At 40.0% G+C, this 22,519-nt stretch overlaps 1 protein-coding gene across 1 annotated transcript in view; it reads left to right on the forward strand.

Moving 5' to 3' along the window:
- The window catches only part of LOC101739211 (amphoterin-induced protein 1), a 262,567-nt gene that overhangs the window by 23,684 nt on the left and 216,364 nt on the right, over window positions 1–22,519 (forward strand). The window contains exon 2 of the mRNA XM_021353076.3: window positions 13,310–13,370. The gene's annotated coding sequence lies outside the window, so the exon portion shown is untranslated. The remainder of the gene's footprint in view (window positions 1–13,309; window positions 13,371–22,519) is intronic.

Consider the following 22,519-nt stretch of genomic DNA (forward strand, 5'->3'; position numbering starts at 1 on the left):
CTAGCGGAGATGTTTCAACTTGAGGCCTTTAAATTATAAAAATATGGTTGAGTGAGATTTAAAATTTCAGCTGAAGTAGTGTTCTCTTTTTAACATAATAATAAAATCTTTAAGCGACATTGAATGACTTAAAAAAATCTTTACTTTGTTGATAAATCATCTATTAACAACGTTGTATCAGTGCAGAGAATCTAATATACGACCTCTGTCTTTATAAGTTTATAAGTCCATTTTTATTATTCAACTATAGTGACACTATCTTCATCTATTGCCCTACTCTGCGAGCCATCGTGGTGTCCGGTTTGATGTGCATTATACCAATACCAAGGCCAATTGACGCCTTATTTAATTATGTATATTGTTACGCGCTGGTGTTCGGGATAAATAAAAAGTTCCATCAAAGTACCAATTAAAACTGTATTAGCAAATATAAGACTCACAGTGCACTTTAAACACTTTTTCCGCTTCGCTTCAGGTGATCCGATCGCTGTTTCGCTTCTAGTAGATCCGGTTACCGACTTACTGCATCTCTGCAACACTTTTATAGTCGATACGACATCCATAGAATCGTCGAGAACATTCCTCACAAGTCGAGTAACTTCGATGTGTGTTTCCGTTACCTGACAATAGATGGCGTTGTACTTCTCGAGCGTTCTAGACGTTACTAGATCCTTCGATATTCGTTCGGCTATTGGGCGATAGATGGCGTTACTCTTACCGGCGTAACAATATTATAGTAAATGAGAATTCAATCTAATGACTCAATATCAATAGCATTCACGTTGTTATGTGTGAGTTGTACGGTATACGATTTTCATTCGGCTCGACGACTCAATCATTGCTCGTTAATAATGCATTAGAGGTCCTGCAGTAGTCGAAATTCGACTATAATTAATTGGAATTGTAAGCTTGTACACTATTATGATTGTATTTTATACTTCTAAAATCACAAATTACGCCAAGGCTATACTAAAAAAAATATTTACAATCTATATTTAATCTATTCTCAATTTGATAACAGACGTCAAGAACAAAAGTTTGACAATAAATAGTATGCATGCGTGTGAGCGTCAAATACATGGTATGTAGTGTGTGTAATGTTTTCTTTATTCATTTAATGTATCTTTTACGCATTATTTAAAAAAAAAATATTAGCATTGTGCACTTCTTCTCTATATTCTCTATAAGTGTGGAAAATTTCATACTCCTCCATCCGCGCAATTTTCGTAAAAAGGGATACAAAGTTTTTGCTTCACGTATTAATATATAGATTATTGTTTGACGTTATATTAAATGACTGAAAAAGTAACAAATAGTAGAGAATGTTAAATGATTCACGGCTTCTATACAGCGTGTGAGGGCGTTGGTGAGAAATCGAAATAGAAATGTATTACATAAAAAATAATGGCTAAAAATAGTGATGTGTGTTAACCTGAAATCAATACTTTTCAGTTTAGTATGTTCAATGTTGTGAACCTTCAATGCAATGCTGGCGGATGTCCTGTTAACAACGTCCCCTGAGGCCATCGGCACCTTGCGTTAACTGATTTATTATTAAACGGACACATTACCGATCATAGGGAATTTTGTAAGCCCACTTAGGAGCTATATATATTAAAGAGCTGTGGAGGATCACTAAGCAGACACCAATGGAAAAGGAGATCCTTACGCGGAAGTGGCATTGGATTGGTCACATTTTGAGAAAACCTGATACCCACCTATCAAAGAGAGCACTGACTCTCTTTGATAGGTGGGTATCAGGTATCTCTCTTCTCTTGTGAAATGGATACCAGAAAATATATACGAGCGAAGAAGAAATCATCATCATCATCAACAGCCCACAGTCGTCCACTGCTGGACATAGGCCTCTCCCAATCCACACCACTGAGCCCGGTCTACGGCTCTCCTCATCCTATATATATAACAATTAATTAAAAAAAAAACTTCCATGAAGATGAGTACAAAGTCCTAGGCAAAGTTACTAATCAAATACATAGTGTGTAGTTTTTTTTTATGACTTACATGGGTGGACGAGCTCACAGCCCACCTGGTGTTAAGTGGTACTGGAGCCCTTAGACATCTACAACGTAAATGTGCCACCAACCTTGAGATATAAGTTCTAAGGTTTCTTTAGTGAATTCAGAATAAGCGATCGGCATTTTTTCATTGTTGCCGTGTCAGGCTATATTGTAACTGTTCGTAACTTCGTGATCGTTTTTCCTTACATTATTTTTTTCAAAAACAAACGCAAGATATCAAATTTAAGTTGAGCATCTCCAGAAGATGCGGAGTCATCGTTTCTGCACACATCAGAATGTTGGCTTTCGTTCAGAAAGCATAAAATCGTTTTTTACGGTAGCTTGGTTTTATAAGTACTATATACTTTTTTGTTTGGTGGTTCTGTGTTCATTCGCTAATTGTTCTGATCAAACTTCGGTTGATGAAGCTTATCGCTGAGAAAATACCGTGGAAGGAAGTTCAATTCAATGCCGGATGGTACCTGACAAAAAATATGTCGTTAAGCACACCTTTTTTTTTTTTTTTTTTTTTATGATTGAAAGTTTACTGGTGGCCCGAAGGCCTTTCCAGTTTCACCAGGACAGGTGGGCGAGCAAAGGCTCAGCCAAGAGGGGTGGGATTTGCTAACAACTGCCCGAGCGCCTCCGAAGGAGACCTAACAACTCAAGAGCAATTGTTTCGCGAATGAATCTACTACCGGATCGGAATCGCGACCCGCTGAGAAGATCCGGCGAGAAACTCAGCGGGCTGATGCATGGGTTAGGTTGCACGTCGACCTCTTTGTCGAGTTCGACGAGTACGGTTACCGGAGTCCCTAAGCCTGCCCCTAGTATTAGAGCTGAAGGCATCTAATGCAAAGGTTATTGGATCTGATGGATCCGTAAGGACGTGTCTAGGGCGTCGACGGTGACTGGCTCCTGCATGATCAGGATTCGGGGAGTAGTCAGCGGCGGCAACGATAAGGCGATTATCATGACGCATAGCCTTATCGAAGTATCGTTCCGACGCTGACTTCATGTATTTCCGAATTGATTCGAGGCCCAGGTCGTCGTGTAGGTCAACGTTCCTCACGAACCACGGAGCCCCGACAGCTAACCTGCAAAAGCGGGATTGTAGGGATTGGAGGGTGTCTATGTGTGTGCGGGCCGCGTGAGCGAACACCACACTCGCGTAAGTCATGACGGGCCTTATGCAAGTTTTGTAAAGTGTCACCTTGTTCCGAAGGGACATTTTACTCCGCTTACAGATCATGGGGTAGAGTCTACCGAGAATAAACGCGGCACGGTCACGGACTGATTTTATATGCGGGCGGAATGTCATCGATGCATCCAGGGTAACGCCCAGGTACTTGACCTTCCTGGCCCAGGGTATGGGTTGTCTAAAGAGAGTAATCGGGGGTGTGAGATTCCTCCTCCTAATCCGGGAGGAAATCCGTGTGGAGCTTCCCCTCTGAAATAGCACCGCAGTACTTTTCGCTGGGTTGATGTCTATGCGCCATTTTCGGAACCACTGTCCTAGGGCTAGGGCTGCGCTCTGAAGCTTCTTCGCGATTAGGGACTTATTTCTACTAGAATAGTAAACAGTCGTGTCGTCGGCGAATAAAGCTAAATGGGTCGGCGGCGACCGGGGAATATCGTTGACGAATAAGCTAAATAGGAGGGGTGAGAGGACAGAGCCTTGCGGGACTCCAGCTGTGAGAGGTCGTGGGGAGGAGCGGGTTCCCTCGACTCGATATCGAAAAGAGCGGTTCGACAAGAAGTCCCGTATGATGAGCACGAGACTATCCGGCACGCCCATGTTGAATAGTTTGAAAATCAAACCATTGTGCCAGACTTTGTCGAACGCTTTTGCGACGTCGAAGAAGAGAGCTCCCGTGTATAACGGTTTTGGTCGATTAAGCCCCACAAGAATGTGCTCCGTGAGGCGGTGCACCTGTTGAACGCATGAGTGATTTGTACGGAATCCGAATTGTTCATCGATAAGAATGCCCTTGGATGAGACGAAGTCTCTGAGGCGTTTGTAGAGCAGACGCTCATACAGTTTGCCTAGAGACATGAGGAGGCTAATCGGGCGGTAGCTCGTCGGATGATTTTTTGGTTTACCGGGTTTATGTATGCCGATAACGTCCGCTTCTTTCCACACCGCGGGAAAGATACAGTTCGCCATAGCGGCATTGAAAATAGATGCCAACATCACGATGAGTTGGACGGGTAGAAGTTTAATAACGCGGTTGGATATACCGTCGGAACCGGGAGCGTTAAGCACACCACGGACGAACGTGGTCCTAGTATGGCTTATCTTTTGTACTAATTATGTTTTTAGTTTTGTCCAATATAAATAAAACAAATGCCAACTTTTGGCCCAACCTATGCCGTACATCGTTATGTACTGAATTCAAATCGATAAAGTTATTACGGCGCAAGCGATCCGAAAACGCACCGACAAAGGGCTAGTATTACGTAAAGAGCAGATCCATAATCATAAGACAAAATTGAGCATATGCTGCAGTAATATTACCGACGCCGCTTAGCTCAGAGCTTGCATGTTTTAGAGACGTAGGCTATTTTTAGGAGTGACAGCTGATCGCAATCCATGATAAAGTTGTTCCCGTTATGTATGTAAAAATTTCAGTTTGTTTCTAAAGGTACAGCGGTATATACAGGGCCGTATTTAAACTTAATGCCGCTCCTGGGCACCGGAAAAAAATCCGCACCGATACTGGAATTTTACTTAAATTTATAAATTAAATATTTTGTTTTGAAAATTAGAATAACTAATTTATTGCAGTAATTGGTCTTTTTTTTAACAATTATAAATTTGGCACTAAGGGTGACTCATAATTATATTACATAAAAAAAAAATTGATGCTAATTGAATTTCTTGAATTCCAAAAAATAGAAAAATCGATCCAAGGAAATAAATTGATTAAATAATTTTGCCGCTATTTCTGCTATGAAGTAGTAATGCGTTTCGGTTTGAAGGGTGGAGCAGCCGAGCTACAAATGAGACCTTAGAACTCTGAGTCTTAAGGTGGGTGGCGCATTTCGGACGTCGGGTGTAAGAGTGCAGAGGAGTCGTTTAGTGGGTGGGCCCTAAAATCCGGGCCTGCGATCTGCTCTCAATACCTGCAGATCGTTGAGTCTCACATATCCCGGGCGCCCCCTAGGCGCGGGGACCTCGTAAGAGGTTCGAACCCCGGCCCGAAAAAAAAAAAAAGGGTGGCAGCATTTACGTTGCAGATGTCTATGGGCTCTAGTAATCACTCAACACCAGGTGGGCCGTGAGCTCGCCCACCCATCTTAACTACAAAAAAAAATTTATTGGTTAATAATTTTTATCAAAAATGCCAAAATTATAAATCACAAATAATGGATGAATTGATTTTTTTGAATTATCAATTAAACAGAAAATTATTAATTAATAGAATAAATTATTTATATTCAGCAATCTTGAAAAGACTAAAAAAAAAATTCACACTTTCAAAATTTTGCCGCCCTGGGCACTTGTCCACATTGACCGTTTTTATAAAAACGCGGCAAGGTTCGAGTGAGTTCATCTGTCGTTCTATATTAATAGTAAAATGCCTAGAATGACCGAACCGAAGCCAGTATTCATGTACACTCTGGCTAACACCAAACCTATATTTTAAGGTCGGACCGGAACCCGGTCACGTACGACCATCCACAGAACGTGAATGTTATTTATATCAGGCGGAGTTACGTCGAAAAATCGGTCGTATTTACGTTGCCAATGACTTTCTTATCCCGCACCGCACCTCACTATAACATTCACGCTAAACATTGTGAACGTGTTTTAGTTTGAAAGTATTCCGAGATGATGTCTCAAATAGCCGTCTGACTATTTCATTGCCTGATAAAGAGCTGTTTGCAAAGTGAACCAATGAAAAAGTAAGTGAGATGGCAATCAATGATATGATGATAGCATTTAAGCTGTAGTAGATTTGTCCGACTCATCTATAGTTACGCTTTTACATCAGAACCCATAAGCATGACAACGCTAATGTCGCATCGTGTAATAAAAATCAAACCCGCAAAATTATAATTTGCGTAATCACTGGTGGTAAGACCTCTTGTGAGTCCGCACAGGTAGGTACCACCACCCTGCCTATTTCTGCCGTGAAGCAGTAATGCGCTTCGGCTTGAAGGGTGGGACAGCCGTTGTAACTATACTGAGACCTTAGAACTTATCTCAAGGTGGGTGGCGCATTTACGTTGTGGATGTATATGGGCTCCAGTAACCACTTAACACCAGGTGGGCTGTGAGCTCGTCCACCCATCTAAGCAATAATTTTTTTTTTACCTTGAATCGTGAGGTTGAATTTTCATTTATAATGCACGTCAAACGTTCAAACTTGAGTGTTTGACGAATGTTTCACGGCAGAAAATAGAGCGTAAATCATGTGGACTTCCAAGACATTTTACCACCAGTAAAGAAAATTGTAGCCATTAGATTTAAAAAAATTGCAAAGAAATTCCCAGCGTCGGATGTAGGTAAACGATTTTACAAATTGAACGTGAAAATGGGTTCAATAAAACTTACAAAGTCTTAAGTGAAGTATGTACCTATAAAAGGATATCGGTTGAAATCATCAGTATTCATAGTTGGGTACGTTATGTATAAAGCAATTTGTAATGTTAATCAAGAGTGAAATAGGGTTTTAGGACTAATAAATGTCTTTAAAGCAATTCGTTCAAATAACACAGCTAAAAGCCACTGAAGTATAGCTACAAAGATGTATCAAGTTTAATGTCAAAATAATTTGAGACACAATTTGGGAAAACGTTAAAGAGTTCGCTATCAAAAACTTTTATTACTTTTAGAGCTGATACATCGGATATGTATTATTAAAAATAATAACAGCAAGGTCCAGTTTCCACTATAGACGAGATGAGGCTGGGCCGGATAAATTGGTAATCTTTCTAGAAACACGTTTGAAAGTCATTCTTACAAATATAAAATTTGTTTTCTTACAACATGAGATTTCCACTCAACGTGCGCACGTCTTTTTGCCTTCGGACTCTGCGAAAATGAGCTTGATACCGTAGAGATAAGGTTGCCCTGCCTACCTTTTGTAGAGTGCTTGCTAGCGAATAACTCCTTGCATCGGAAACTCCAATGCTATTTTCGATTGCTTGTATTCGATTTGAATACGATTTTGTATCAGATATTACGTAGCAGTATTTTTGCCAGTACGATTTTGTTGCCGGCACGTTTCTCTACAATAAGTGGTCATGTATTTACTGATTCGGTTGTGCAGCAGTAAGCACCTCACGGTTCCCATATCGAGCAAACATTCGTGTGATGAACAGGTTTGTTTGCTCTTTGTCTGGATTCTTATTATCTGTCATCATCAACATCATCATCATCATCATCATAATCAGTCTATAAGCAGTCCACTGCTGGACATAGGCCTCTCCAATTGGACGCCACTGACCACGATCTATACTTATTTAATATGTTTATATGTATGAAATATATATACACATATATACATTTAGACGTAAATAAGTATTGTTACGCGCTGGAGTTCGGGATAAATACAATTCTACCGAAGTACAAATTAAAAACTGTATTGGCAGTTAAAACACTTAAAACATTTCACAAACACTTTAAAATTCTCAATTCGCTTCTTCCGCTTCGCTTCAAGTGATTCGTTCGCTGTTTCGCGTCGAGTAGTTCTGATTACTGACTGGTTGCGTGCCATCTCTGAAACGCTTTTATAGTCAATACGACATCCCTAGAATTATCGAGAATATTCCACAAAAGTCGAGTATTGTGTGTTTCTGCTATTCGATAATAGATGGCGTTGTACTTCTCGAGCGTTCTAGATGCTACTAGATCCTTCGATATTCGTTCGGCTATTCGGCTATAGATGGCGTTACTGTTAGGGGTGTAACATTATGTATATCAGTATCTGGTACCCATAACACAGAGAATACTAATTTGAGTCAAGATAACCGTGCGTTATTGGTTTTCTGTTAGTTATTACTTATATGCTAATTTCATTTTCTTTCGCCTTCGCTAATCCTAGGACTAAGATTCCGATAAAAGAAAATCAGACTTGCTGTAAAATTTTGGATCCATGAAGACTGTACGGCGTATAGGTTAAGGCTTTCCCGAAACTCAAATCTTTCAGTGGTTACAAATTTATTTAAACAAATACGCACCCATTGCATAATAGTAATGGAGGAACAACAACGCATCATAAAACTAAACTCGCAAAACATACAAAACATTGTTACTTTTATTACATACTTTGATGTTCATTGAAATTCAAAGTTAACAAACAGCTCACTAAAAAAATACAAAATTCGATTCCTTAATTCCGGAATTTATTAACAAATTATAGTTCTGTTCACGTGTAGTTCATACGACCTATTTCTCAACGCGAAACTTCAGTCATTAATCATTTAAGCCGCGCTATGGTCACAGCTCACCGATGTGACGATACGAATTTAATTCCACGAACACATTAGATGGAATACATTATTTGATGTATAGCTCCGGTACTACAAATATGTTGTTGTTGTTGTAGTCCTAGGGTATCCCGCTGGTACATAGGGCCCCCACAAGTTGTCTCCACTTTACCCTGTCTTGCGCTTGCTCCTTGACATCACTCCAGGTCACGTTGGCAGTCCTCATCTCACTCTACAAATATGTAGTTTTTATTATTTTTTAATATCTGTTATTTAATGTGGATACATAACCAAACGTTTTTCTTTAAAGTGTATGCTAAACAAATCATACAGCATTGAACAGTGACGTCAAAGTTCAAGACTGCAACTCATATACATCATATCGAGCAAGATCGAAGAACTGCTAATTAATAGCCTTTGTAGCAGGGCACTTGGGAAAAAATTGTAATAAATAGTTGTGTTAGGTTTTTAAGTTACTAATGTTACGCGTTGGGGCTCGGGATAAATAACATTCTACCGAAGTACAAATTAAAAACTGTGTTCAACACTTAGAACACTTAAAACACTTCACAAGCACTTTAGAATTCTCAGTTCGCTTCTTCCGCGTCGCTTCAGGTGATCCGATCGCTGTTTCGCTTCGATTAGTTCCGATTACTAACTGACTGCATGCCATCTCTGCAACGCTTTTATAGCCGATACCACATCCCTAGAATTATCGAGAATATTCCACACATTTCGAGTATTGTGTTTCCACTATCTAACAATAGATGGCGTTGTACTTATCGAGCGTTTTAGGTGCTACTAGATCCTTCGATATTCGTTCGACTATTCGGCGATGGCTGTCGTTACGGCTATTCGGCGATAGATGGCGTTACTTTTAGAGGTGTAACACTAACATAGATTCTAAGTAATACTTACTAACAGAATATATGGTTTCTTTACTGAAATAAAGATACATAATAACAATACACGTGATACGCAGACAGCTACGATTTCAATTTTAGTTTGATGGTGGTAGGTTGCATTATTGTTATTATTACCCGTATGGGTGGTGTATTCTACCTATTTTTATCGGAAAGGAATTTCGTTTTGAACGGTCGAACATACGTTTTAATTACTATACAATTGAGAATTAGATCTCTCGAGGTGGGTGGCGACAATATATGTAGGTACATGGTATGTGTGTGGGTTTCGGTAATCTGACCATTTCAAGACGTTCGATTAACTTGAATATTTACACACGCATCAGGGGATACATGACAGTATCATCAGGATCAAATAGTTTACTATGATTCCTACTTTATCGTGCTAATGATGCGTGGCTTTTAAAATTTTTAAACTATATTTTCTAAAATTGCTTTTTCCCCTACCTATTTGCTGGTAGCCTAAGGGGCTATTTCAGCTACGCGCGGACGGGTAGGTGAGCTCACGGGCTCCACCTGAGAGAATTTGCCAACACTAGTCTTAGCAAGAGCAGTGCTTCGCAGAATCTACCACCGGATCGGAATGGCGACCCACTGAGAAGATCCGACGAGAAACTCAGTGGGCTGTGTGGTTGCGTGCGGATGTAGTAATATGGGTTAGTTCGCTCGTCGAGTTCTTTACCGTAATCGACCAGTTCGACGAGGAATTACGACCGTTTTGTTATTAGTGTCAAGTTGCTTTTTTATTGCTTAGATTAGTGGATGAGCTCACAGCCCACCTGGTTTTAAGTGATTAACGGAGCCCATGGGCATCTACAACGTAAATGCGCAACCCACTTTGAGATATAAGTTCTAAGGTCCCAGTATAGTTACAACGGCTGCCCCACCCTTCAAACCGAAACGCATTACTGCTTCACGGCTGAAATAGGCAGAGTGGTTGTACCTACCCGTGCGGACTCACAAGAGGTCCTACCACCAGATAAACTACTACTACTGCTTGTACTACTTTGCCTCTATTATAAACACACGATTCACGCGAAAGGTCCTTAAAATCATTTTCAATCCCCTCTCCATCTGTAGCTGTAAGTTTAAGCGCTTTGACAGGCATAGACTTGGCTGTATTCACATTTGGCTATGCCCTTGGTATCTCTGACGTCCATGAACGACGGGGACTCCTCACCATCGCGAGAGCCGCATGCTTGTCTGAATTCAATGGCAATTAAAAAATCGAATTTCATTTATTCGTTATTAATTCAACTGAAACAATCTGGGATTAGTTGAGTTGTTGAAATTATGAAAACCGTTACACTTTTACCGTTATACTTAAAATAATGAATCATTAAAAATGTCGGAAAATGTAAATTGTAGATATAAAATGCGAGCTTAAATCGTAAAAAACGGTTTTTAATTACCGCTTTTGTGTTATATTTAAATAATTTCTTTAATATTTTAGCTATGTACGATTTCTATTAAAAATTACATCTCATGTTAAATCTCCTTGTAGATTATAGTTTGTTTTGTTGTCGTAAATTACGAGCTCACCGTTCTACTGATGTTAAGTGTGAACGCCTCTACGCCGTTGTGGCATGACGTCAGAATTCTAAATAATAAGAATAATAATATTAAAATTTACATACATATTCTTTTTTCAATCTGTAAGTACATCGCGGTTAAATTATTTTCTTAGATGATTCTTAGAGAGGTTGATGGTTTTTGGTCAGGTTAACTGGAGAAGATCACGCGGACGCTCACATACCCACTTGTCTGATCTGGTAAAGACGCTTATCGGCCTGCCAATAACAGAGGCTATAAAGACCGGAGGACAGGAAGACTTGGAGAAGCATAGTGCATCGAGTGGTTAACACTTCAAGCTAGACACGACCTAGACACACCTGAGGGTTGTTTGGAAGAGATCACTTTTAATACATATTAAGACCGCTGTTGTAATTTTTGCATTTATTTATTTTGATAGGCAACGGTAGGCAGCGGCTCGGCTCTGCCCCTGGCATTGCTGACGACTTTGAACTTGTTTTGCCTATGGGCGACCGGTAACCACTCACCATCAGGTGGGTCGTATGCTCGTCTGCCCATAAAAGCAATAAAAAAAAAGATTTCATAGTGGTGTACAATAAACAATGCTATGCTGTCTATAGGCAAGGTGGGTGGCGCATTTATGTTGTAGAAGTCTATGGGCTCCAGTAACCACTTAACACCAGGTGGGCTGTGAGATCGTCCACCCATCTAAGCAATAAAAAAAAATTAGTGTATTCAAAAGGCAAAGACAACAAACCAAGGCATACTTGTAATCATTATCTAGTAATGTCTTAAAGTCGGCGTGGCCTAAAGGATAAGACGCCCAATGCATTCGTATCGAGCGATGTAACGGTGATCGAATCCCGCAGCCAGGTACCAATTTTACTAATGATAAACGTACTTAATAAATGCTCACGATTGACTTCCACGGTGAAGGAATAACATCGTGTAATAAAAATGAAACCCGCAAAATGCAAAATTATAATTTGCGTAATTACTGGTGGTAGGACCTTTTGTGAGTTCGCGCGGGTAGGTACCCCCTCCCCGCCTATTTCTGCCGTGAAGCAGTAATGCGTTTCGGTTTGAAGGGTGGGGCAGCCGTTGTAACTATACTTGAGACCTTAGAACTTGTATCTCAAGGTGGGTGGCGCATTTACGTTATGGATGTCTATGGCCTCCAGTAACCACTTAACACCAGGTGGGCTGTAAGTGAGCTCGTCCACCCATCTAAGCAATAAATAAAAAACTATACTAATATATAAATCTACAGTGGTTTTTACGGATGTTCTGTTATAGCTACTGACTGAACCATGCATCCGATTGACTTGAAACTTGGTATCCATCTAGAAAATACATGTACTTAATTTGATAGGCTAATATTTATATGAGTGTTTGGACCCCCTAATAATAATGACAATAAATAATAATGTTAATTTTAAATGCCCAGCAAGGCGGGCGAGTACGGCTAGTTTAGTAATATAACAACAAAGAAATTGAGAAGAACGTCTTTGAAGGCGAGTGAAAATACTTTTAAAAAGAAAGGCATCGAGTTTTAATCCTCGTAACGTGTAGCCCAGCATTGTCCGAGGCATACTCTGGCCTTGCTTACTCCCGCAATGCGGCACTGCATTAATATTTTACTTATGCTCGATACATACGTAATGATCGGACGGCAAGCCCATTAATTGTTGGCTTAGCATTACGGCACTACTCAATGTATTGAAACAAAATTTCGGTATCCATCGGCCCATAGTGGAATACATTTAGTTAACGGTATGAATGGTAGCCCACTGAGTTTCTCGCCGGATCTTCTCAGTGGGTCGCGTTTCCGATCCGGTGGTAGATTCTGCGAAGCACTGCTCTTGCTAGGGTCAGTGTTAGCAACTCTCCGGTTGAGCCCCGCGAGCTCACCTACTAACGTTAGGGCGAAGCTGAAATAGCCTCTCAAGGCTATCAGCATAGGTAGGGAAAAAAAAAAAAAAAAAAATGAATGTTTAATTGAAATTTATTATCGTTGTCCTTAAAACTAGAACGTATGAGTGCTTTGCAGATATTGGTGGACCGCTACGGACCTGTGTAACTCGCCTTGTACTACCAAATTTATAAACTTTGTTGGATTCTTTTTTATGCCATTATATTTTTTCATGGTTAAAGTCGTTCGTGACTATGTTATCTACGTGTTTGATTAGAACTATTAGTACCAGTGCAGGGTTTAACCTCAGGTATAACTGCAACGCTTGATAAGATTTTAGCCGATATATTATTGGCTAGACGTTTTAATATTTTCAACAATTTAACGTAATTAAAATTCATTTAGTAGTAGTAGTTGTAATGTAATTAAAATTATAAACTAGCACTATTTAAATTTTAAATTACAATTCTTGAAAATTGTTGCAGATCCATAGCACCGGTGTGTCGCGCGCTTAACATTAAAAGTGCGAAACTGATTATACCCCGAGTAAGTACTTGCTAATGATTCTACTTTATATAAATACTAAGTCATTGTTGTGAATGCGGTGACGCGGTTTTTGCGCCCTAAACGCCGCGCCGCGTACAAAATGCTATTCTGTAAATCACGTATTTTATTTTATTTTGTATGCATTTTAAGAGCTCTCCAATGACGTCATTTGTTACGAGTTTATGTATCTCCCGAGCGAGCGGGACGCGTGTAATTCATACGAAATGTATATGTTTTTTGACAATTTACTGTACGATGTTATTTTATTATCTTTACACAATTAAGGGGTAGTCCATCAAATGATGGGATTAATGTACAAAGCTTGTATGGTTCGGACGCAGTCATTGTTGTTAATTTAAAAGGGAAAATGCTAAGTTATTTAACTACCGCCATTACGGGTGGTAGGATGTTTTGTGAATCCGCACGTGTAGATACCTCCACCCTGGCTATTTCTGCCGTGAAGCAGTCGTGCGTTTCGGTTTCAAGGGCGGGGCAGCCGTTGTACTGTTAAAAGTGAGACCTTCCAACTCATATGTCAAAGTGGGGGCGGCATTTACTTTGTAGATGTCTATGGGCTCCGGTAATCACTTAACATCAGGTGGGTCGTGAGCTCATCCATCCATCTAAGCAGTAAAAATAAATAAAAAATAAAAAATCGCCCAAGACGAAAGTGCTTAAACACTGTGTGTTGCCAGTGATGACATACGGCAGATCGAAACAATTACTTTTTTTTTTTCAATTTTTCTGCAATGTTTTTCATTTGCAAACAAATGATAGAGTTGGCATGACACAGTAATGCGCGTGAATTTTGCATTTGTTCCGACGTTGCGATGTTTAATTTCGGCGTTTTCCCGAATATCAATCGGGGACTATTCATTTTGTTTGGGTTCTGCTCGATTTTCCAGAAGTTGATTGATTGGAGTTTATACATCGGGCGCACTTATTTTGAAGCATCGGGCATTACTAATCGTGTGTTTGTCGTGAATAACGACTTTAGTAATATTAAGAGATTGTTTTGATTATTATTTTAAATGATAAAATGTTGTTTTGATAAACATCACAAAAATGTAGGGTAGACTCCGTAACGCCAGAGTATAAAACGGCGGTACGTGGACAGAGTCGTTTCGTTCCGTCTCAGACAGTCAGCCTGTTAGTATGTCATTCCGTGTCAGACAGTCATTCAGTCCATGTCAGACGCTCAGTCCGTGTCAAACAGTCAGTCCGTCTCAGGCAGTCAGTCAGTCGGTCTGTCGGTATGTTGGAACGAAACTGTCGGTTTACCCTGTCGTTGTGAAAATTGTTTGTTGAGAGTTTCAATAATTATTATTCAAAAGATTTTATTGACTTTTATTGCAATAAACTGAGTTCTACCGAATACGAATGATGACGGAATCTGCCGCTCAGCCATCCCTGGCGCTCCGTCATGTTTGTTATTTAATTGACGCATTGATTTGACAACGGCTAAGTGATGATCTGTTACCTCTTTTAGGGAAACCCAGACGATGGTACCCTTTTTGTCTATACGAACCATCTAGTATTATCGGGATCCTATTAAACAACGTTATTTGAATAGCTTACCTTGAGACATGAGGTTCATTGTGTTGTGTAAAAATTGTCTCACAAAACATATGTTCGCTTCATAACATCGTTAGGATCGCGATGTTAAAACTGAAGAGTTTTATTTCTTAACTTATATTTTATTACTTTTATGATTATTTGGTCCACGGTTAGTCATATATAATACATGGACATCGTTAGCAAGCCATGATAATCTTTAGGGCACCTGAAGATAAGAATGAAACAATACATAGTTACGTATATAGGACTAAACCGAAAAAAAAAACCAAAATCACAAACCTTTTATCAAGAAAATGCTTAAGCAAAGCTACGTGTTTTACTTAACGGAAAGCTTTAAGAAACTTTTTACAAAGAAGTATCTGTTTGTAAGAATAAGTCGAGCGCGATTTTTCCGCCTGAAGCCTGCTGTACTCTCACTATGCCTCATTTGGCTTTATCAAAGCGTATGGGGTTGCAAAGAAATGACAAAAAAAAAATTAAGAAAAGAGTATGACATCACTTCATCACTTATCACTTCACTTTTATTTATTGCGTAGGTATATTAATATACTGCTCACCTGATCAGTGACTAACAGGAGTCAAACAATGCTACGGGAACAGCTAAATCACAATCTACCGAAAATTGTTTTAATGTGATCAATTGAAATTAATACTAAATTTTTTTAGGAACAATGCCGCATTTTTTTTTGTATTGCCCCTGTAGGCAGACAAGCATACGGCCCACCTGAGTGGTTACCGTCACCTATTGACGTCATCAATGCCAGGGGCAGAGCCAAGCCGATAAGAATAAAAGTACAAGCCCGCGTTTACAGCTCGAACAGCCCGTATCTGTTTTCGTTACTGGAGCCCATTCCCTTTAGCCCATTCATAAATGCCGCCACGTACCTTATGGCTATTGAGCGGCTGGTAGTTTTAATAGGTTCAATTGCAGCGTGCCACTTCTACTGCCTCTTACATGAAGGCGGAAGTCCAGCAATTTTATCCCGCCTAAACTAAAATCCACCTATTCGGAAATATTAACCTGATACAATGCTCGTATCTTCCGCGTATTTACAGTACCTGGCGATAAATATTGCACAGCGACTGTTGGAAAGAGACAATCGGCTAATTTCGGCTCTGTAGAGCGTTATCTCTGTCGCACACTACCTATGTGACGTTTGTCAATCGCAGTCCAAATACGGTGGTGGGCGATCCTAATAAATACTATACTACTACTTACGGAATCCCCGAGGGTCTCTGCAAGTGGATCGCTAGCCTTTTGGATGGGCGGAGCATCACGGTCGTTGTAGACGGTGACTGTTCTGATACCATGACCATTAACGCTGGCGTTCCACAAGGTTCGGTGCTCTCCCCCACGCTTTTCATCCTGTATATCAATGACATGCTGTCTATTGATGGCATGCATTGCTATGCGGATGACAGCACGGGGGATGCGCGATATATCGGCCATCAGAGTCTCTCTCGGAGCGTGGTGCAAGAGAGACGATCAAAACTTGTGTCTGAAGTGGAGAACTCTCTGGGGCGAGTCTCCGAATGGGGTGAATTGAACTTGGTTCAATTCAACCCGATAAAGACACAAGTTTGCGCGTTCACTGCGAAGAAGGACCCCTTTGTCATGGCGCCGCAATTCCAAGGAGTATCCCTGCAACCTTCCGAGAGTATCGGGATACTTGGGGTCGACATTTCGAGCGATGTCCAGTTTCGGAGTCATTTGGAAGGCAAAGCCAAGTTGGCGTCCAAAATGCTGGGAGTCCTCAACAGAGCGAAGCGGTACTTCACGCCTGGACAAAGACTTTTGCTTTATAAAGCACAAGTCCGGCCTCGCATGGAGTGCTGCTCCCATCTCTGGGCTGGGGCTCCCAAATACCAGCTTCTTCCATTTGACTCCATACAGAGGAGGGCCGTTCGGATTGTCGATAATCCCATTCTCTCGGATCGTTTGGAGCCTCTGGGTCTGCGGAGGGACTTCGGTTCCCTCTGTATTTTGTACCGTATGTTCCATGGGGAGTGCTCTGAGGAATTGTTCGAGATGATACCAGCATCTCGTTTTTACCATCGCACCGCCCGCCACCGGAGTAGAGTTCATCCATACTACCTGGAGCCACTGCGATCATCCACAGTGCGTTTCCAGAGATCTTTTTTGCCACGTACCATCCGGCTATGGAATGAGCTCCCCTCCACGGTGTTTCCCGAGCGCTATGACATGTCCTTCTTCAAACGAGGCTTGTGGAGAGTATTAAGCGGTAGGCAGCGGCTTGGCTCTGCCCCTGGCATTGCTGAAGTCCATGGGCGACGGTAACCACTCACCATCAGGTGGGCCGTATGCCCGTCTGCCTACAAAGGCAATAAAAAAAAAAAAAAAATACCGGACTGTTTGTTTTTCGTGCGATAGAGATAATGCTATAAAAAAATTGAAATTAACCTATCTCTTTTCAAAAGTGGATGTGCAATATTTATTACCGGGTGCTGCACGAAAAACTCAATCATGAGTGATTTGTCATCAGCGTTCACTGATATCAATCATCTTGTGCCTTAACACTCTATCATCATCAATGAAAATAGTAAGAGATAAACTTCTCAAAATCCAGAAATGGAAGACTCTACCGTAAACAACATTTATTTGTCGTGACTTATGCATAATGCTACAGAATTTAGGAAGTAAATTTTGACTCAATAACTTAAGTACCACGATCTTGCTTATTTCTGTCGCAATGCTGACATGCATTTCGGTATTAAGGGTGAGACAGCCGTTATACATTAAAATTGATACTTCGGCTTCATGTCTTGGATAACATGCATTTACGATGGATGACGTTTATGGTCTCTAGCAACCATTTAACATCAAGAGGTCAACGAAACATCTCCTTAATTAAGGATTAAGTGGATTAAATAATCCACTTCACAGTCAATGTTGAGTTTTGGGCGTGTTTATATTACGTCGGGGTCACCAGCTGGGATGTATACAACAAAGGGAAGATCTTCCACCAAGCGGGTGATATTGCTCGGAAGACCGAGGGTCATGAATGTTTTTTTTTTTTCTACCTATGCTGATAGCCTTGAGAGGCTATTTCAGCTTCTCCTTGACGTGTAGATGAGCTCACGGAGCTCTAACTGGAGTGTTGTTGTTCGGGACTTATGCAAGCTTATCTTGAAAATGTCGTAACGGCCGTCTGGTGTAGTGGTAAGTGACATGGTCACTACACAAGGGTGTCGCGGGTTCGAATCCCGCCAGGGGAAGATATTTGTATGATAAATATAAATGTCTTTTCCAGGGTTATGGATGTATATTAAATATATATATGTGTATAATAATAATCTTACATTTATATCCGTTATCTGGTACCTGTAACACAAGTTCTTTACGAACTTGTCACGGGACCAGTTAACGTGGCGTGATTGTTAGTAAATATTTATTTATCAAATACCATTATTTATTATCAAATACCATCTGTCGAATATCTTGTGTTCTGAGATGGTTAGCCGCCATAAATTTAAAGGTTCGTTTTGTTAGTGAAATCTTTTACGATTTCGGTAATGGAATTTCTGAAATTCTTGCTCATAATCCCGTGAAAATTCGTTCAGGGTATTCTGCAAATATGTAGTATGGTAACCCAGGGTCGGAGGCGTAAAGCTACAGTCGTTAAATGGAATGAAATGCGTACAGAGGGCAGGTAGAGCTCCGATCAATATTAAGCTGACCGTTTTACAGTTCTTTCGTGCGATTGCAGAAGAAATAAAAAGGGAAATTCTTATGAGCCAGCCATTTTAAGACGTTCGACTAAAACGGTTTGAAATAATAAACTAGCAATGTTTTAAAACAATCTTCATAAATAGCAACTATCGGCCATCCTAATACTTTTTTTATTGCTTAGATGGGTGAACGAGCTCACAACCTCCCTGGTGTTAAGTGGTTACTGGAGCCCATAGACATCTACAACGTAAATGCGTCACCCACCTTGAGATATAAGTTCTAAGGTCTCAGTATAGTTAAAACGGCTGCCCCACCCTTCAAACCGAAACGCATCACTGCTTCAGGGTAGAATTAGGCAGGGTGGTGGTACCTACCCGTGCGGACTCACAAGAGGTGGTCACACCCACTAGTAAGCTAGGGCTGGTAGGTCGTAGGTTTTGCGCTCCCCTGCGGGTATGTTTCACCATTCAGCCTTTTTTTGGTATCACGCGTTTGGGTACAATTGAAATTTCGACCCCTTCTCAAGATATGACTTTGCATTGGACCCCGCTAACCCATTAGTACCAAATGAGGTATGTGCTGGTTCACCATTTCATATACAGCACAGATTTTTTATTTCTTTGAAAATAGGCCATTGATATGGAGTTAATTTATATAAAATATTTGTAACACTATTATGGTATCACCACCCTGCCTATTTCTCTCGTGAGGCAGTAATGCTTTTCGGTCTGAATGTTGGGGTAGCCTGACGCTTAGAACTCATGTCTCAAAGTGGGTGCCGGCATATGGTCTATGGGCTCCGATGACCACTTAACACCAAGTGGGCCGTGAGCACGGGCACTAAATGGTTTATTACAAATATTCCCTTTTTGAATGCAATATATAGTGGCAATTATACCCACTTAAACTATTGTATTCATTTCAATTTGATACTTTCAGATAAAATAATAGTACTACATTTGTATTTGTTTAAAATACTCGTATGTGATGTCGCTGTAAGTAAGACCCAGGAGATAAAAAAAAGTTTTTTAAGCATCTTTTATACCATTGTCGTCGCTTTAACTTTCCAGAACCGACAGAATTTGTCTCTCTAGTCGATCGTAGGCTACTGAGGGATCAAATGTTTTTATATAAAATAATAAATAATGAGATTGATTCTAAGTGTGTGTTGTAAGTGTGTGTGTTGTAAGTGCGTATTGTGTTGCTTTTGTTTTTTTGTAATTTAAATTTCTTAATTTCTCTTCTTGTTCGCTTTCTACTTATATGTGATTTTGATTGTGGAAACATATTTGGTTATTGTTTTAGCTATATTTTTTTTTAAATATTATATGTTTGTATTGTACTGTTTGTTTCCCAAATAAATAAACATGGTTCCATTGGTACAATTGTTTCGATTTTCCTAATGGAACATTTCTTATTGCTACTGAGGTTTTATTCAATTGCATATGCCTAATTTTTGCCACATCACTCAAATTCCATTTTATGGAATACATCCTAAACCATAAAATCCATTCATGATGGCTTCTTAACCGAGTCTCACTGACTTTTTGTATTGTATATTTAAGACCGTTGTCTTTCAATTATAAATAAATACTATTTATGAAAACAAAAATTTGTTAATGAACAATACAACAAATGCCATTTTACCGAAATTAATTCGAGTATTTTAAGTGATTTCAACACGCACTGTAACAATTAATCTTATGAATTATGACTATATGACGTGTTATTATATAGGGTATCGTCAGTTTGAAATTATGCATGTCTGTTTACTGAGAGGCACATAACCTCAAATAAATAAATAAATAACTACAGGACATATACTTAAAACAGTGCGCTGCTAAAGTTAGCTAAGCTAAAGTTAATTATAACTGTATTTAGTTTAAGTACTAATAATAATAACTGGGGACAAATCAAGCACGTTCATCCGGCCCCAAATTAGGAATCCCTGTGTTATGGGTACAAGAGACTGACATACATAATTATATACGTTTTTAAATATATACATATATAGATAGTGGACATCCAGACAAAGAGCAAACGAACATGTTCATCACATGAATGTTTGCCCGATGTGGGAATCGAACCCACGACCCTCCCCTGGGGGTAACAGTCACGGGATCTAACTTCTGCACCACCGAGTCGGTAAACTCTGTTCAACAACTTCAAGTATGTTCATTTGCTCACAAATGGTGCATTATTAATAATATTGCCATATTTTTGTCTTGCCATATTTTCCATATGACCGGTCTTTCTGGCCAGACTTGGAGGAGGCCTATGTCCAGCAGTGGACGTCCAATATATGACCAATCTCATAGACATCATAGCATCTTCCAGATTGAGGCATCTACACCTCAATAGTATTGGAACTACGTTGCTCATTAAACCAGATCTGGTTGTAGGGGTCTTCTGAGCTTGAACCACTCTGCCTATTTCTGCCGCGAAGTAAGAAAGCGTTTGAAGGATGGAGCAGGCATTGTACCATAAAACTAGGACTAGACTAGGGGGGTTACGTTGTTAATGTAATTGGGGTTTTAATAATCATTTAATACCAGGTAAGCTTGCTCACTCGTCTGGGCAATAAATAAATAAACCAGGACATACGACCCTACATGATATTATCCCTAAACTGTGCAAGTCGTTCCGGTATAGCTACGCATTTACTTGAAAATATTGGTATCTCCAAGGAGAGATTCCATGGTGCCGGAACTGGGTACGAGTACATCGGCCACTTTCCGCATCAACCCAAAATGCTTCAAATAAAAACCAAAAAAACCCATAGAAATATCTACGAATCGTTCATGCTTGGTCAGTAACCTGCGACCTCTTGCTCGGGAGTTATGTTTGATAGAATCGGGCCACAAATGCGGTGAGTGTCCCGCAACCGTGTGATATCCTTCGTCCTTCAGAGACGACAAAAGGGCAGGGATAGTTAAATAACACGTCCCCGCGTCCCTGAATGATTCTCAGCAATGTTTTAATCTATATCTATGACTTGCTAAAACCAAACACGACAAGCACCCGTGCAGGTCGTGACGGTATTTCTATATTTAATTGTTTTCTTCTTAAATTTTGTATTTGATATGTTTCTGTTGTACTACATGGGCGACTGATTTCAAGGCTTATCTGACGCTAAGCGATCACCAAGGTGGATAAACATAACAATCACAATTAATTGTATCTTAAAAACGGTTCTTGTATAGATTAAGCGGTGTCCTTAGTGCGAGTTTTTTAATATTCTCTATAGCGTAAAAGTTAACTCAAATTTGTATGGAGTTGGAACGTTTGCTTACGTTTGCCGCTAGAGGCGCTGTTCCAGTTGCATAGAAATTTGAGTTAACTTTTACGCTATCGAAAACGTTCAAAATCTCGCACTAAATACACGGGAAACCTTTAGGCTCACTAGGCGCCCTACCACCACCATTATCCCAAATGTATAGATTTTGCAGACTTTATTGACATTAGGTAATGTGAATCCTTCATTGTGGGTGTCGTTAGTCCTAAAATTGGTACCTGCATGCACGATTTGAACACCGGCACAGTCGCCTTGCTTGATGACACATTGACTTCGAATCTTCTCTATACGTAGTGATAGTACCATCACACCATATTAAGTTTCCTCTAATCCTGTCTCAAATCTCGAGCGCTGTAGCTAGGACGTGAAGTATAAATAATTTCGTAATATCGCCCCACTTAAATTTTACACTCTATGTTTAATTTTGTACGCATCTTTATAAAGTACTAGGTGACCCGGCAAACTTTGTTCCGCCTTAGAGGCAATAAATGAGCAGATTTTTGATTTTATCATGGTCAATTTCTTATTTGGATAATTAACATAAATTAAAATAGCAAATATTTTAATGATACTTTATTGGTCATG

The sequence above is a fragment of the Bombyx mori genome, chromosome 14 (assembly GCF_030269925.1).
Source record: "Bombyx mori chromosome 14, ASM3026992v2".
Lineage (NCBI taxonomy): Eukaryota > Metazoa > Arthropoda > Insecta > Lepidoptera > Bombycidae > Bombyx > Bombyx mori.